Source organism: Hydractinia symbiolongicarpus, chromosome 1, assembly GCF_029227915.1.
Source record: "Hydractinia symbiolongicarpus strain clone_291-10 chromosome 1, HSymV2.1, whole genome shotgun sequence".
Lineage (NCBI taxonomy): Eukaryota > Metazoa > Cnidaria > Hydrozoa > Anthoathecata > Hydractiniidae > Hydractinia > Hydractinia symbiolongicarpus.
In genome coordinates, this window is record NC_079875.1 from 2,176,136 (window position 1) to 2,192,727 (window position 16,592).

Consider the following 16,592-nt stretch of genomic DNA (forward strand, 5'->3'; position numbering starts at 1 on the left):
TTAATCGCCGGCAAACGAAAATCCGCCATTTCCCGTAAACCCCGGACTCAAGCGGGCTTAGTCAAAAGTAAACAAAGAAAGTACCCAGGAAGTAAACTCATTTCCCGAACGATTTTTTAAATTATTTTTTCACCACTAAAACGCATGAGACTTGTAGTTTTCAAAAATGTTTTCATTTTTGATGAGACGCTGAATAAAAGAAGTTTAATCGCCGGCAAACGAATACCTGCGATTTCCCGTAAATCCCGGACTCGGCCCGTATAGTCAAAAGTATACAAAGAAAGTACCCAGGGTGTAAACTTATTTCCCGAACGATTTTTTAAATTATTATTTCACCACTAAAGCCCATGAGACTTGTAGTTTTTAAAAATGTTTTCATTTTTGATGAGACGCTGAATAAAAGAAGTTTAAACGCCGGCAAACGAAAACCCGCGACTTCCCGTAAATCCCGGACTCGGCCCGTATAATCAAAAGTATACAAAGAAAGTATCCAGGGAGTAAACTCATTTCCGAACGATTTTTTAAAATATTTTTTCACCACTAAAACGCATGAGACTTGTAGTTTTCAAAAATGTTTTCATTTTTGATGAGACGCTGAATAAAAGAAGTTTAATCGCCGGCAAACGAAAACCTGCGATTTCCCGTAAATCCCGGACTTGGCCCGTATAGTAAAGAAAGTACCCGAGTTGTAAACTCATTTCACGAACGATTTTTTAAATTATTATTTCACCACTAAATCCCATGAGACTTATAGTTTTTCAAAAATGTTTTCATTTTTGATGAGACGCTGAATAAAAGAAGTTTAATCGCCGGCAAACGAAAACCCGCCATTTCCTGTAAACCCCGGACTCGGCCCATATAGTCAAAAGTATACAAAGAAATTACCCAGGGAGTGAACTCATTTTCCGAACGATTTTTTAAATTATTTTTTCACCACTACAACGCATGAGACTTGTAGTTTTTAAAAATGTTTTCATTTTTGATGAGACGCTGAATAAAAGAAGTTTAATCGCCGGCAAACGAAAACCCGCCGTAAACCCCGGACTCGACCCGTATAGTCAAAAGTATACAAAGAAAGTACCCAGGGAGTAAACTCATTTCCCGAACGATTTTTTATATTTCTTTTCTACCACTAAACGCATGAGACTTGTAGTTTTCAAAAATATTTTCATATTTGATGGGACGCTGAATAAAAGGTGTTTAATCGCCGGAAAACGAAAATCCGCGATTTCCCGTAAATCCCAAACTCGGCCCGTATAGTCAAAAGTATACAAAAAAGAAGTTTAATCGCCGGCAAACGAAAAGCTGCGATTTCCCGTAAATCCCGGACTCGGCCCGTATAGTCAAAAGTATACAAAGAAAGTACCCGGGGTGTAAACTCATTTCCCGAACGATTTTTTAAATTATTTTTTCACCACTAAAACGCATGAGACTTGTAGTTTTCAAAAATGTTTTCATTTTTGATGAGACGCTGAATAGAAGAAGTTTAATCGCCGGCAAACGAAAACACGCCATTTCCCGTAAACACTGGACTCGGCCCGTATAATCAAAAGTATACAAAGAAAGTACCCAGGGAGTAAACTCATTTCCCGAACGATTTTTTAAATTATTTTTTCACCACTAAAACGCATGAGACTTGTAATTTTCAAAAATGTTTTCATTTTTGATGAGACGCTGAATAAAAGAAGTTTAATCGCCGGCAAACGAAAATCCGCCATTTCCCGTAAACCCCGGACTCAAGCGGGCATAGTCAAAAGTAAACAAAGAAAGTACCCAGGAAGTAAACTCATTTCCCGAACGATTTTTTAAATTATTTTTTCACCACTAAAACGCATGAGACTTGTAGTTTTCAAAAATGTTTTCATTTTTGATGAGACGCTGAATAAAAGAAGTTTAATCGCCGGCAAACGAATACCTGCGATTTCCCGTAAATCCCGGACTCGGCCCGTATAGTCAAAAGTATACAAAGAAAGTACCCAGGGTGTAAACTTATTTCCCGAACGATTTTTTAAATTATTATTTCACCACTAAAGCCCATGAGACTTGTAGTTTTTAAAAATGTTTTCATTTTTGATGAGACGCTGAATAAAAGAAGTTTATTCGCCGGCAAACGAAAACCTGCGATTTCCCGTAAATCCCGGACTCGGCCCGTATAGTAAAGAAAGTACCCGGGTTGTAAACTCATTTCACGAACGATTTTTTAAATTATTATTTCACCACTAAATCCCATGAGACTTATAGTTTTTCAAAAATGTTTTCATTTTTGATGAGACGCTGAATAAAAGAAGTTTAATCGCCGGCAAACGAAAACCCGCCATTTCCCGTAAACCCCGGACTCGGCCCGTATAGTCAAAAGTATACAAAGAAATTACCCAGGGAGTAAACTCATTTTCTGAACGATTTTTTAAATTATTTTTTCACCACTAAAACGCATGAGACTTGTAGTTTTCAAAAATGTTTTCATTTTTGATGAGACGGTTAATGAAAGAAGTTTAATCGCCGGCAAACGAAAACCCGCGATTTCCCGTAAATCCCGGGCTTGGCCCGTATAGTCGAATGTATACAAAGAAAGTACCCTCTGAGTAAACTCATTTCCCGAACGATTTTTTATATTTTTTTTTTACCACTAAACGCATGAGACTTGTAGTTTTCAAAAATATTTTGATATTTGATGGGACGCTGAATAAAAGAAGTTTAATCGCCGGAAAACAAAAATCCACGATTTCCCGTAAATCCCAAACTCGGCCCGTATAGTCAAAAGTATACAAAAAAGAAGTTTAATCGCCGGCAAACGAAAACCTGCGATTTCCCGTAAATCCCGGACTCGGCCCGTATAGTCAAAAGTATACAAAGAAAGTACCCAGGGTGTAAACTCATTTCCCGAACGATTTTTTAAATTATTTTTTCACCACTACAACGCATGAGACTTGTAGTTTTTAAAAATGTTTTCATTTTTGATGAGACGCTGAATAAAAGAAGTTTAATCGCCGGCAAACGAAAGCCCGCCATTTCCCGTAAACCCCGGACTCGGCCCGTATAGTCAAAAGTATACAAAGAAATTACCCAGGGAGTAAACTCATTTTCTGAACGATTTTTTAAATTATTTTTTCACCACTAAAACGCATGAGACTTGTAGTTTTCAAAAATGTTTTCATTTTTGATGAGACGGTTAATGAAAGAAGTTTAATCGCCGGCAAACGAAAACCCGCGATTTCCCGTAAATCCCGGGCTTGGCCCGTATAGTCGAATGTATACGAAGAAAGTACCCTGTGAGTAAACTCATTTCCCGAACAATTTTTTGTATTTTTTTTTTACCACTAAACGCATGAGACTTGTAGTTTTCAAAAATATTTTCATATTTGATGGGACGCTGAATAAAAGATGTTTAATCGCCGGAAAACGAAAATCCGCGATTTCCCGTAAATCCGAAACTCGGCCCGTATAGTCAAAAGTATACAAAAAAGAAGTTTAATCGCTGGCAAACGAAAACCTGCGATTTCCCGTAAATCCCGGACTCGGCCCGTATAGTCAAAAGTATACAAAGAAAGTACCCGGGGTGTAAACACATTTGCCGAACGATTTTTTAAATTATTTTTTCACCACTAAAACGCATGAGACTTGTAGTTTTCAAAAATGTTTTCATTTTTGATGAGACGCTGAATAAAAGAAGTTTAATCGCCGGCAAACGAAAACCCGCCGTAAACCCCGGACTCGACCCGTATAGTCAAAAGTATACAAAGAAAGTACCCAGGGAGTAAACTCATTTCCCGAACGATTTTTTATATTTCTTTTCTACCACTAAACGCATGAGACTTGTAGTTTTCAAAAATATTTTCATATTTGATGGGACGCTGAATAAAAGGTGTTTAATCGCCGGAAAACGAAAATCCGCGATTTCCCGTAAATCCCAAACTCGGCCCGTATAGTCAAAAGTATACAAAAAAGAAGTTTAATCGCCGGCAAACGAAAAGCTGCGATTTCCCGTAAATCCCGGACTCGGCCCGTATAGTCAAAAGTATACAAAGAAAGTACCCGGGGTGTAAACTCATTTCCCGAACGATTTTTTAAATTATTTTTTCACCACTAAAACGCATGAGACTTGTAGTTTTCAAAAATGTTTTCATTTTTGATGAGACGCTGAATAGAAGAAGTTTAATCGCCGGCAAACGAAAACACGCCATTTCCCGTAAACACTGGACTCGGCCCGTATAATCAAAAGTATACAAAGAAAGTACCCAGGGAGTAAACTCATTTCCCGAACGATTTTTTAAATTATTTTTTCACCACTAAAACGCATGAGACTTGTAATTTTCAAAAATGTTTTCATTTTTGATGAGACGCTGAATAAAAGAAGTTTAATCGCCGGCAAACGAAAATCCGCCATTTCCCGTAAACCCCGGACTCAAGCGGGCATAGTCAAAAGTAAACAAAGAAAGTACCCAGGAAGTAAACTCATTTCCCGAACGATTTTTTAAATTATTTTTTCACCACTAAAACGCATGAGACTTGTAGTTTTCAAAAATGTTTTCATTTTTGATGAGACGCTGAATAAAAGAAGTTTAATCGCCGGCAAACGAATACCTGCGATTTCCCGTAAATCCCGGACTCGGCCCGTATAGTCAAAAGTATACAAAGAAAGTACCCAGGGTGTAAACTTATTTCCCGAACGATTTTTTAAATTATTATTTCACCACTAAAGCCCATGAGACTTGTAGTTTTTAAAAATGTTTTCATTTTTGATGAGACGCTGAATAAAAGAAGTTTATTCGCCGGCAAACGAAAACCTGCGATTTCCCGTAAATCCCGGACTCGGCCCGTATAGTAAAGAAAGTACCCGGGTTGTAAACTCATTTCACGAACGATTTTTTAAATTATTATTTCACCACTAAATCCCATGAGACTTATAGTTTTTCAAAAATGTTTTCATTTTTGATGAGACGCTGAATAAAAGAAGTTTAATCGCCGGCAAACGAAAACCCGCCATTTCCCGTAAACCCCGGACTCGGCCCGTATAGTCAAAAGTATACAAAGAAATTACCCAGGGAGTAAACTCATTTTCTGAACGATTTTTTAAATTATTTTTTCACCACTAAAACGCATGAGACTTGTAGTTTTCAAAAATGTTTTCATTTTTGATGAGACGGTTAATGAAAGAAGTTTAATCGCCGGCAAACGAAAACCCGCGATTTCCCGTAAATCCCGGGCTTGGCCCGTATAGTCGAATGTATACAAAGAAAGTACCCTCTGAGTAAACTCATTTCCCGAACGATTTTTTATATTTTTTTTTTACCACTAAACGCATGAGACTTGTAGTTTTCAAAAATATTTTGATATTTGATGGGACGCTGAATAAAAGAAGTTTAATCGCCGGAAAACAAAAATCCACGATTTCCCGTAAATCCCAAACTCGGCCCGTATAGTCAAAAGTATACAAAAAAGAAGTTTAATCGCCGGCAAACGAAAACCTGCGATTTCCCGTAAATCCCGGACTCGGCCCGTATAGTCAAAAGTATACAAAGAAAGTACCCAGGGTGTAAACTCATTTCCCGAACGATTTTTTAAATTATTTTTTCACCACTACAACGCATGAGACTTGTAGTTTTTAAAAATGTTTTCATTTTTGATGAGACGCTGAATAAAAGAAGTTTAATCGCCGGCAAACGAAAGCCCGCCATTTCCCGTAAACCCCGGACTCGGCCCGTATAGTCAAAAGTATACAAAGAAATTACCCAGGGAGTAAACTCATTTTCTGAACGATTTTTTAAATTATTTTTTCACCACTAAAACGCATGAGACTTGTAGTTTTCAAAAATGTTTTCATTTTTGATGAGACGGTTAATGAAAGAAGTTTAATCGCCGGCAAACGAAAACCCGCGATTTCCCGTAAATCCCGGGCTTGGCCCGTATAGTCGAATGTATACGAAGAAAGTACCCTGTGAGTAAACTCATTTCCCGAACAATTTTTTGTATTTTTTTTTTACCACTAAACGCATGAGACTTGTAGTTTTCAAAAATATTTTCATATTTGATGGGACGCTGAATAAAAGATGTTTAATCGCCGGAAAACGAAAATCCGCGATTTCCCGTAAATCCGAAACTCGGCCCGTATAGTCAAAAGTATACAAAAAAGAAGTTTAATCGCTGGCAAACGAAAACCTGCGATTTCCCGTAAATCCCGGACTCGGCCCGTATAGTCAAAAGTATACAAAGAAAGTACCCGGGGTGTAAACACATTTGCCGAACGATTTTTTAAATTATTTTTTCACCACTAAAACGCATGAGACTTGTAGTTTTCAAAAATGTTTTCATTTTTGATGAGACGCTGAATAAAAGAAGTTTAATCGCCGGCAAACGAAAACCCGCCATTTCCCGTAAACACTGGACTCGGCCCGTATAATCAAAAGTATACAAAGAAAGTACCCAGGGAGTAAACTCATTTCCCGAACGATTTTTTAAATTATTTTTTCACCATTAAAACGCATGAGACTTGTAATTTTCAAAAATGTTTTCATTTTTGATGAGACGCTGAATAAAAGAAGTTTAATTGCCGGCAAACGAAAATCCGCCATTTCCCGTAAACCCCGGACTCAAGCGGGCATAGTCAAAAGTAAACAAAGAAAGTACCCAGGAAGTAAACTCATTTCCCGAACGATTTTTTAAATTATTTTTTCACCACTAAACGCATGAGACTTGTAGTTTTCAAAAATATTTTCATATTTGATGGGACGCTGAATAAAAGATGTTTAATCGCCGGAAAACGAAAATCCGCGATTTCCCGTAAATCCGAAACTCGGCCCGTATAGTCAAAAGTATACAAAAAAGAAGTTTAATCGCTGGCAAACGAAAACCTGCGATTTCCCGTAAATCCCGGACTCGGCCCGTATAGTCAAAAGTATACAAAGAAAGTACCCGGGGTGTAAACTCATTTGCCGAACGATTTTTTAAATTATTTTTTCACCACTAAAACGCATGAGACTTGTAGTTTTCAAAAATGTTTTCATTTTTGATGAGACGCTGAATAAAAGAAGTTTAATCGCCGGCAAACGAAAACCCGCCATTTCCCGTAAACACTGGACTCGGCCCGTATAATCAAAAGTATACAAAGAAAGTACCCAGGGAGTAAACTCATTTCCCGAACGATTTTTTAAATTATTTTTTCACCACTAAAACGCATGAGACTTGTAGTTTTCAAAAATGTTTTCATTTTTGATGAGACGCTGAATAGAAGAAGTTTAATCGCCGGCAAACGAAAACACGCCATTTCCCGTAAACACTGGACTCGGCCCGTATAATCAAAAGTATACAAAGAAAGTACCCAGGGAGTAAACTCATTTCCCGAACGATTTTTTAAATTATTTTTTCACCACTAAAACGCATGAGACTTGTAATTTTCAAAAATGTTTTCATTTTTGATGAGACGCTGAATAAAAGAAGTTTAATCGCCGGCAAACGAAAATCCGCCATTTCCCGTAAACCCCGGACTCAAGCGGGCATAGTCAAAAGTAAACAAAGAAAGTACCCAGGAAGTAAACTCATTTCCCGAACGATTTTTTAAATTATTTTTTCACCACTAAAACGCATGAGACTTGTAGTTTTCAAAAATGTTTTCATTTTTGATGAGACGCTGAATAAAAGAAGTTTAATCGCCGGCAAACGAATACCTGCGATTTCCCGTAAATCCCGGACTCGGCCCGTATAGTCAAAAGTATACAAAGAAAGTACCCAGGGTGTAAACTTATTTCCCGAACGATTTTTTAAATTATTATTTCACCACTAAAGCCCATGAGACTTGTAGTTTTTAAAAATGTTTTCATTTTTGATGAGACGCTGAATAAAAGAAGTTTAATCGCCGGCAAACGAAAACCTGCGATTTCCCGTAAATCCCGGACTCGGCCCGTATAGTAAAGAAAGTACCCGGGTTGTAAACTCATTTCACGAACGATTTTTTAAATTATTATTTCACCACTAAATCCCATGAGACTTATAGTTTTTCAAAAATGTTTTCATTTTTGATGAGACGCTGAATAAAAGAAGTTTAATCGCCGGCAAACGAAAACCCGCCATTTCCCGTAAACCCCGGACTCGGCCCGTATAGTCAAAAGTATACAAAGAAATTACCCAGGGAGTAAACTCATTTTCTGAACGATTTTTTAAATTATTTTTTCACCACTAAAACGCATGAGACTTGTAGTTTTCAAAAATGTTTTCATTTTTGATGAGACGGTTAATGAAAGAAGTTTAATCGCCGGCAAACGAAAACCCGCGATTTCCCGTAAATCCCGGGCTTGGACCGTATAGTCGAATGTATACAAAGAAAGTACCCTCTGAGTAAACTCATTTCCCGAACGATTTTTTATATTTTTTTTTTACCACTAAACGCATGAGACTTGTAGTTTTCAAAAATATTTTGATATTTGATGGGACGCTGAATAAAAGAAGTTTAATCGCCGGAAAACAAAAATCCACGATTTCCCGTAAATCCCAAACTCGGCCCGTATAGTCAAAAGTATACAAAAAAGAAGTTTAATCGCCGGCAAACGAAAACCTGCGATTTCCCGTAAATCCCGGACTCGGCCCGTATAGTCAAAAGTATACAAAGAAAGTACCCAGGGTGTAAACTCATTTCCTGAACGATTTTTTAAATTATTTTTTCACCACTACAACGCATGAGACTTGTAGTTTTTAAAAATGTTTTCATTTTTGATGAGACGCTGAATAAAAGAAGTTTAATCGCCGGCAAACGAAAGCCCGCCATTTCCCGTAAACCCCGGACTCGGCCCGTATAGTCAAAAGTATACAAAGAAATTACCCAGGTAGTAAACTCATTTTCTGAACGATTTTTTAAATTATTTTTTCACCACTAAAACGCATGAGACTTGTAGTTTTCAAAAATGTTTTCATTTTTGATGAGACGGTTAATGAAAGAAGTTTAATCGCCGGCAAACGAAAACCCGCGATTTCCCGTAAATCCCGGGCTTGGCCCGTATAGTCGAATGTATACGAAGAAAGTACCCTGTGAGTAAACTCATTTCCCGAACAATTTTTTGTATTTTTTTTTTACCACTAAACGCATGAGACTTGTAGTTTTCAAAAATATTTTCATATTTGATGGGACGCTGAATAAAAGATGTTTAATCGCCGAAAAACGAAAATCCGCGATTTCCCGTAAATCCGAAACTCGGCCCGTATAGTCAAAAGTATACAAAAAAGAAGTTTAATCGCTGGCAAACGAAAACCTGCGATTTCCCGTAAATCCCGGACTCGGCCCGTATAGTCAAAAGTATACAAAGAAAGTACCCGGGGTGTAAACACATTTGCCGAACGATTTTTTAAATTATTTTTTCACCACTAAAACGCATGAGACTTGTAGTTTTCAAAAATGTTTTCATTTTTGATGAGACGCTGAATAAAAGAAGTTTAATCGCCGGCAAACGAAAACCCGCCATTTCCCGTAAACACTGGACTCGGCCCGTATAATCAAAAGTATACAAAGAAAGTACCCAGGGAGTAAACTCATTTCCCGAACGATTTTTTAAATTATTTTTTCACCACTAAAACGCATGAGACTTGTAATTTTCAAAAATGTTTTCATTTTTGATGAGACGCTGAATAAAAGAAGTTTAATTGCCGGCAAACGAAAATCCGCCATTTCCCGTAAACCCCGGACTCAAGCGGGCATAGTCAAAAGTAAACAAAGAAAGTACCCAGGAAGTAAACTCATTTCCCGAACGATTTTTTAAATTATTTTTTCACCACTAAACGCATGAGACTTGTAGTTTTCAAAAATATTTTCATATTTGATGGGACGCTGAATAAAAGATGTTTAATCGCCGGAAAACGAAAATCCGCGATTTCCCGTAAATCCGAAACTCGGCCCGTATAGTCAAAAGTATACAAAAAAGAAGTTTAATCGCTGGCAAACGAAAACCTGCGATTTCCCGTAAATCCCGGACTCGGCCCGTATAGTCAAAAGTATACAAAGAAAGTACCCGGGGTGTAAACTCATTTGCCGAACGATTTTTTAAATTATTTTTTCACCACTAAAACGCATGAGACTTGTAGTTTTCAAAAATGTTTTCATTTTTGATGAGACGCTGAATAAAAGAAGTTTAATCGCCGGCAAACGAAAACCCGCCATTTCCCGTAAACACTGGACTCGGCCCGTATAATCAAAAGTATACAAAGAAAGTACCCAGGGAGTAAACTCATTTCCCGAACGATTTTTTAAATTTATTTTTCACCACTAAAACGCATGAGACTTGTAATTTTCAAAAATGTTTTCATTTTTGATGAGACGCTGAATAAAAGAAGTTTAATTGCCGGCAAACGAAAATCCGCCATTTCCCGTAAACCCCGGACTCAAGCGGGCATAGTCAAAAGTAAACAAAGAAAGTACCCAGGAAGTAAACTCATTTCCCGAACGATTTTTTAAATTATTTTTTCACCACTAAAACGCATGAGACTTGTAGTTTTCAAAAATGTTTTCATTTTTGATGAGACGCTGAATAAAAGAAGTTTAATCGCTGGCAAACGAATACCTGCGATTTCCCGTAAATCCCGGACTCGGCCCGTATAGTCAAAAGTATACAAAGAAAGTACCCAGGGTGTAAACTTATTTCCCGAACGATTTTTTAAATTATTATTTCACCACTAAAGCCCATGAGACTTGTAGTTTTTAAAAATGTTTTCATTTTTGATGAGACGCTAAATAAAAGAAGTTTAAACGCCGGCAAACGAAAACCCGCGACTTCCCGTAAATCCCGGACTCGGCCCGTATAGTCAAAAGTATACAAAGAAAGTACCCAGGGAGTAAACTCATTCCCGAACGATATTTTAAAATATTATTTCACCACTAAAGCCCATGAGACTTGTAGTTTTCAAAAATGTTTTCATTTTTGATGAGACGCTGAATAAAAGAAGTTTAATCGCCGGCAAACGAATACCTGCGATTTCCCGTAAATCCCGGACTCGGCCCGTATAGTCAAAAGTATACAAAGAAAGTACCCAGGGTGTAAACTCATTTCCTGAACGATTTTTTAAATTATTTTTTCACCACTACAACGCATGAGACTTGTAGTTTTTAAAAATGTTTTCATTTTTGATGAGACGCTGAATAAAAGAAGTTTAATCGCCGGCAAACGAAAGCCCGCCATTTCCCGTAAACCCCGGACTCGGCCCGTATAGTCAAAAGTATACAAAGAAATTACCCAGGTAGTAAACTCATTTTCTGAACGATTTTTTAAATTATTTTTTCACCACTAAAACGCATGAGACTTGTAGTTTTCAAAAATGTTTTCATTTTTGATGAGACGGTTAATGAAAGAAGTTTAATCGCCGGCAAACGAAAACCCGCGATTTCCCGTAAATCCCGGGCTTGGCCCGTATAGTCGAATGTATACGAAGAAAGTACCCTGTGAGTAAACTCATTTCCCGAACAATTTTTTGTATTTTTTTTTTACCACTAAACGCATGAGACTTGTAGTTTTCAAAAATATTTTCATATTTGATGGGACGCTGAATAAAAGATGTTTAATCGCCGAAAAACGAAAATCCGCGATTTCCCGTAAATCCGAAACTCGGCCCGTATAGTCAAAAGTATACAAAAAAGAAGTTTAATCGCTGGCAAACGAAAACCTGCGATTTCCCGTAAATCCCGGACTCGGCCCGTATAGTCAAAAGTATACAAAGAAAGTACCCGGGGTGTAAACACATTTGCCGAACGATTTTTTAAATTATTTTTTCACCACTAAAACGCATGAGACTTGTAGTTTTCAAAAATGTTTTCATTTTTGATGAGACGCTGAATAAAAGAAGTTTAATCGCCGGCAAACGAAAACCCGCCATTTCCCGTAAACACTGGACTCGGCCCGTATAATCAAAAGTATACAAAGAAAGTACCCAGGGAGTAAACTCATTTCCCGAACGATTTTTTAAATTATTTTTTCACCACTAAAACGCATGAGACTTGTAATTTTCAAAAATGTTTTCATTTTTGATGAGACGCTGAATAAAAGAAGTTTAATTGCCGGCAAACGAAAATCCGCCATTTCCCGTAAACCCCGGACTCAAGCGGGCATAGTCAAAAGTAAACAAAGAAAGTACCCAGGAAGTAAACTCATTTCCCGAACGATTTTTTAAATTATTTTTTCACCACTAAACGCATGAGACTTGTAGTTTTCAAAAATATTTTCATATTTGATGGGACGCTGAATAAAAGATGTTTAATCGCCGGAAAACGAAAATCCGCGATTTCCCGTAAATCCGAAACTCGGCCCGTATAGTCAAAAGTATACAAAAAAGAAGTTTAATCGCTGGCAAACGAAAACCTGCGATTTCCCGTAAATCCCGGACTCGGCCCGTATAGTCAAAAGTATACAAAGAAAGTACCCGGGGTGTAAACTCATTTGCCGAACGATTTTTTAAATTATTTTTTCACCACTAAAACGCATGAGACTTGTAGTTTTCAAAAATGTTTTCATTTTTGATGAGACGCTGAATAAAAGAAGTTTAATCGCCGGCAAACGAAAACCCGCCATTTCCCGTAAACACTGGACTCGGCCCGTATAATCAAAAGTATACAAAGAAAGTACCCAGGGAGTAAACTCATTTCCCGAACGATTTTTTAAATTTATTTTTCACCACTAAAACGCATGAGACTTGTAATTTTCAAAAATGTTTTCATTTTTGATGAGACGCTGAATAAAAGAAGTTTAATTGCCGGCAAACGAAAATCCGCCATTTCCCGTAAACCCCGGACTCAAGCGGGCATAGTCAAAAGTAAACAAAGAAAGTACCCAGGAAGTAAACTCATTTCCCGAACGATTTTTTAAATTATTTTTTCACCACTAAAACGCATGAGACTTGTAGTTTTCAAAAATGTTTTCATTTTTGATGAGACGCTGAATAAAAGAAGTTTAATCGCTGGCAAACGAATACCTGCGATTTCCCGTAAATCCCGGACTCGGCCCGTATAGTCAAAAGTATACAAAGAAAGTACCCAGGGTGTAAACTTATTTCCCGAACGATTTTTTAAATTATTATTTCACCACTAAAGCCCATGAGACTTGTAGTTTTTAAAAATGTTTTCATTTTTGATGAGACGCTAAATAAAAGAAGTTTAAACGCCGGCAAACGAAAACCCGCGACTTCCCGTAAATCCCGGACTCGGCCCGTATAGTCAAAAGTATACAAAGAAAGTACCCAGGGAGTAAACTCATTCCCGAACGATATTTTAAAATATTATTTCACCACTAAAGCCCATGAGACTTGTAGTTTTCAAAAATGTTTTCATTTTTGATGAGACGCTGAATAAAAGAAGTTTAATCGCCGGCAAACGAATACCTGCGATTTCCCGTAAATCCCGGACTCGGCCCGTATAGTCAAAAGTATACAAAGAAAGTACCCAGGGTGTAAACTTACTTCCCGAAAGATTTTTTAAATTATTATTTCACCACTAAAGCCCATGAGACTTGTAGTTTTTAAAAATGTTTTCATTTTTGATGAGACGCTGAATAAAAGAAGTTTAAACGCCGGCAAACGAAAACCCGCGACTTCCCGTAAATCCCGGACTCGGCCCGTATAGTCAAAAGTATACAAAGAAAGTACCCAGGGAGTAAACTCATTTCCCGAACGATTTTTTAAAATATTTTTTCACCACTAAAACGCATGAGACTTGTAGTTTTCAAAAATGTTTTCATTTTTGATGAGACGCTGAATAAAAGAAGTTTAATCGCCGGCAAACGAAAACCTGCGATTTCCCGTAAATCCCGGACTCGGCCCGTATAGTAAAGAAAGTACCCGGGTTGTAAACTCATTTCACGAACGATTTTTTAAATTATTATTTCACCACTAAATCCCATGAGACTTATAGTTTTTCAAAAATGTTTTCATTTTTGATGAGACGCTGAATAAAAGAAGTTTAATCGCCGGCAAACGAAAACCCGCCATTTCCTGTAAACCCCGGACTCGGCCCGTATAGTCAAAAGTATACAAAGAAATTACCCAGCAAGTGAACTCATTTTCCGAACGATTTTTTAAATTATTTTTTCACCACTACAACGCATGAGACTTGTAGTTTTTAAAAATGTTTTCATTTTTGATGAGACGCTGAATAAAAGAAGTTTAATCGCCGGCAAACGAAAACCCGCCATTTCCCGTAAACCCCGGACTCGGCCCGTATAGTCAAAAATATACAAAGAAATTACCCAGGGAGTAAACTCATTTTCTGAACCATTTTTTTAAATTATTTTTTCACCACTAAAACGCATGAGACTTGTAGTTTTCAAAAATGTTTTCATTTTTGATGAGACTGTTAATGAAAGAAGTTTAATCGCCGGCAAACGAAAACCCGCGATTTCCCGTAAATCCCGGGCTTGGCCCGTATAGTCGAATGTATACAAAGAAAGTACCCTGTGAGTAAACTCATTTCCCGAACGATTTTTTAAATTATTTTTTCACCACTAAAACGCATGAGACTTGTAGTTTTCAAAAATGTTTTCATTTTTGATGAGACGCTGAATAAAAGAAGTTTAATCGCCGGCAAAGGAAAACCTGCGATTTCCCGTAAATCCCGGACTCGGCCCGTATAGTAAAGAAAGTACCCGGGATGTAAACTCATTTCCCGAACGATTTTTTAAATTATTTTTTCACCACTAAAACGCATGAGACTTGTAGTTTTCAAAAATGTTTTCATTTTTGATGAGACGCTGAATAAAAGAAGTTTAATCGCCGGCAAACGAAAACCCGCCGTAAACCCCGGACTCGACCCGTATAGTCAAAAGTATACAAAAAAGAAGTTTAATCGCTGGCAAACAGAAACCTGCGATTTCCCGTAAATCCCGGACTCGGCCCGTATAGTCAAAAGTATACAAAGAAAGTACCCGGGGTGTAAACTCATTTCCCGAACGATTTTTTAAATTATTTTTTCACCACTAAAACGCATGAGACTTGTAGTTTTCAAAAATGTTTTCATTTTTGATGAGACGCTGAATAAAAGAAGTTTAATCGCCGGCAAACGAAAACCCGCCATTTCCCGTAAACACTGGACTCGGCCCGTATAATCAAAAGTATACAAAGAAAGTACCCAGGGAGTAAACTCATTTCCCGAACGATATTTTAAATTATTTTTTCACCACTTAAACGCATGAGACTGGTAGTTTTCAAAAATGTTTTCATTTTTGATGAGACGCTGAATAAAAGAAGTTTAATCGCCGGCAAACGAAAACCCGCCATTTCCCGTAAACCCCGGACTCGGCCCGTATAGTCAAAAGTATACAAAGAAATTACCCACGGAGTAAACTCATTTTCTGAACGATTTTTTAAATTATTATTTCACCACTAAATCCCATGAGACTTATAGTTTTTCAAAAATGTTTTCATTTTTGATGAGACGCTGAATAAAAGAAGTTTAATCGCCGGCAAACGAAAACCCGCCATTTCCTGTAAACCCCGGACTCGGCCCGTATAGTCAAAAGTATACAAAGAAATTACCCAGCAAGTGAACTCATTTTCCGAACGATTTTTTAAATTATTTTTTCACCACTACAACGCATGAGACTTGTAGTTTTTAAAAATGTTTTCATTTTTGATGAGACGCTGAATAAAAGAAGTTTAATCGCCGGCAAACGAAAACCCGCCATTTCCCGTAAACCCCGGACTCGGCCCGTATAGTCAAAAATATACAAAGAAATTACCCAGGGAGTAAACTCATTTTCTGAACCATTTTTTTAAATTATTTTTTCACCACTAAAACGCATGAGACTTGTAGTTTTCAAAAATGTTTTCATTTTTGATGAGACTGTTAATGAAAGAAGTTTAATCGCCGGCAAACGAAAACCCGCGATTTCCCGTAAATCCCGGGCTTGGCCCGTATAGTCGAATGTATACAAAGAAAGTACCCTGTGAGTAAACTCATTTCCCGAACGATTTTTTAAATTATTTTTTCACCACTAAAACGCATGAGACTTGTAGTTTTCAAAAATGTTTTCATTTTTGATGAGACGCTGAATAAAAGAAGTTTAATCGCCGGCAAAGGAAAACCTGCGATTTCCCGTAAATCCCGGACTCGGCCCGTATAGTAAAGAAAGTACCCGGGATGTAAACTCATTTCCCGAACGATTTTTTAAATTATTTTTTCACCACTAAAACGCATGAGACTTGTAGTTTTCAAAAATGTTTTCATTTTTGATGAGACGCTGAATAAAAGAAGTTTAATCGCCGGCAAACGAAAACCCGCCGTAAACCCCGGACTCGACCCGTATAGTCAAAAGTATACAAAAAAGAAGTTTAATCGCTGGCAAACAGAAACCTGCGATTTCCCGTAAATCCCGGACTCGGCCCGTATAGTCAAAAGTATACAAAGAAAGTACCCGGGGTGTAAACTCATTTCCCGAACGATTTTTTAAATTATTTTTTCACCACTAAAACGCATGAGACTTGTAGTTTTCAAAAATGTTTTCATTTTTGATGAGACGCTGAATAAAAGAAGTTTAATCGCCGGCAAACGAAAACCCGCCATTTCCCGTAAACACTGGACTCGGCCCGTATAATCAAAAGTATACAAAGAAAGTACCCAGGGAGTAAACTCATTTCCC

The 16,592-nt window shown here is 37.5% G+C and overlaps 1 long non-coding RNA gene across 1 annotated transcript; it reads left to right on the plus strand.

Annotated features, from left to right (window-relative positions):
- The first annotated feature begins 375 nt into the window (after positions 1-375).
- LOC130630411 (uncharacterized) lies at positions 376-16,125 on the plus strand. Its single transcript, XR_008982071.1, has 2 exons — positions 376-2,172; positions 2,865-16,125. It is a non-coding gene; the product is annotated as an uncharacterized LOC130630411 (long non-coding RNA).
- The last annotated feature ends 467 nt before the right edge of the window (positions 16,126-16,592 follow it).